This window comes from Panulirus ornatus, chromosome 69 (assembly GCF_036320965.1).
Source record: "Panulirus ornatus isolate Po-2019 chromosome 69, ASM3632096v1, whole genome shotgun sequence".
Lineage (NCBI taxonomy): Eukaryota > Metazoa > Arthropoda > Malacostraca > Decapoda > Palinuridae > Panulirus > Panulirus ornatus.
The window spans coordinates 17,901,496-17,903,767 of NC_092292.1; positions in this window are offsets into that span (position 1 = coordinate 17,901,496).

Below are 2,272 nucleotides of genomic sequence, written 5' to 3' on the forward strand. Positions count from 1 at the left end.
GCTCAAACCCCCCCCCTCTCTCTCACTCTCTCTCTGTCTGTCTCTCTCTCTCCCTCCGGCGTACAAGAGCACCCGTTCACACTAGACGGAACAGTGACTAACAATTCTATATGTAAAGTGATACCACACCTCCTTAAGAAAACAGTTTCAATTATCCCACAAAACCTCGCTGATATAAATTCCGCTAACGACCAAGAAAATGGCCTTCACAGTCCAAAGTTGTCGTTTTTCTATCTAATTTTCCTGCTCGTAACTCTTCACTCTGACGCTGATTAAATTGAAGAGACTTTTCGTTTTTCGTCCCACCTTGCAGTCACACCCACCGACCGACCCAGCAAATCCATCAACACCATTAGAGTGGCAACTTAACGTGAGTGTTACGTCTGATTAAGGAGGTGTTACTCTAGGGTTAAGAGGGAAGAATACGCTTACATACACACACACACACACACACAAACACACACACACATATATATATATACATATATATATATATATATATATATATATATACATATATATATATATATATATATATATATATATATATATATATATATATATATATATATATATATATATATATATATATATATATATAAATTCCTTCAACTTACGACTAACTTTCTGGACATCGAGTCTCGTCCATATCGAACCCTTGTGCTCATGGCGTTAAATACTTCGGACCTGATAAGATTTACGTCGTAATTTCGTTAATGGATGATAGTAGCACTTTCGTCGAGGTTCATCCGCAATGTCTTTTCAGAAGACTTCGTAGATCATTCATCATTTTTTTCTTTTTTTTTTGCACCTTTGGATATCCAAACAGCAGGACGAGGGTAGATATGAAATGGACTCAGATGGGGTTCTCACCCACACCCGCTCGTGCCTTGATCCACCATGGTGGCCTTGGCAGTCTGGTCTTCGAAATCTTATAAGCAAAACTTGGCTACGGTGCATCAGACGAGGGAGTACATCCATCTTACCAAGCACTGGAATTCGGACATCATCCATCACCGAATTATATCGCTGTCAGACACACAGACAGACACACAGATAGAGACCCCCACAACCTTCTAGTAATATAGTTACGGTCCAGATAATACGTTCAGCTATGAAGTTACCCACCGGAAAAAAAAAAAGAGAGGGAACATCGGAGTAATTTGCAGTTCTTTATACATGAAGGATTCACAAAGTGGTGCCCCCAACAAATCCATGACAGACCATGAAACTGGCCATGTTCTATATCCCTGAGGTTATCCAGAGCGCAGTGGAGCCAAGGGGTATTATACTACGCACTGAGAAAAGAAGTGATCTAAGGTTAGCGCTTGTATCTATCTATCTACATAGCCATTTTTCTATCTATCTATCTGTCTATCTTTCTATCCATTTTTTCTCCCTCTTCTCTCTCTCTCTCTCTCTCTCTCTCTCTCTCTCTCTCTCTCTCTCTCTCTATATATATATATATATATATATATATATATATATATATATATATATATATATATATATATATCGCCATCTTTATACCGTGAATGAATTAACGTAATTGGCTGGAACATTCCTGGGTACCATGAGTTGTATGTTAACAGAAATTCCTATGCGCAGTATTTGGCTCTGGGTCGAGCTTATGGCATTTGGACATGCACCCCTGAACGGACGCGCGCACACACACACACACACACACACACACACACACACACGCAAATATTTCGATCTAAAGGAAGACTAACGAAGGGGTGGAGAGTCAGCCTGGAAGAAACAGAGTTTCTGCAAGAAGTGGCTGCTGCTGTTGTGGCGGCTTAACTCTGGGAACGAATTTAGAAGCCAGTGTGATGCTCAATATAATCAACATTTATATTCTGAACACGGAGTAAGATGGAAGTGGATTAATCACTGGTAAAGATGAATCCATATATTAATCTTTAATATCGTGGAACAAATTTATCAATATTTGATACATTTCGTTTGGAAAGATTTCTTTTTTTTATGATATGGATGCAAGAAGCATCAGTTTTACTTGATTAAGACAACATTTTCGTGGTTAATGTCTTCTTTCAAGCACCAGAAAGCTGGATGGTAAGTTACAAAGGAAAAAAAGTAATGCAGCCAAATCGGCCAAAAGAAATAAAAATCTGGGTTACAGAGCAACATCGTAAACCTTTCACGATTTACAGAGAGAAAAAAAAAGTCTATATAATCAGACGTATCGTAAGTAAACCATTATCAAACGCGGTAGCCACTGGGAATATGGGAGATGTGTACCCCCCAG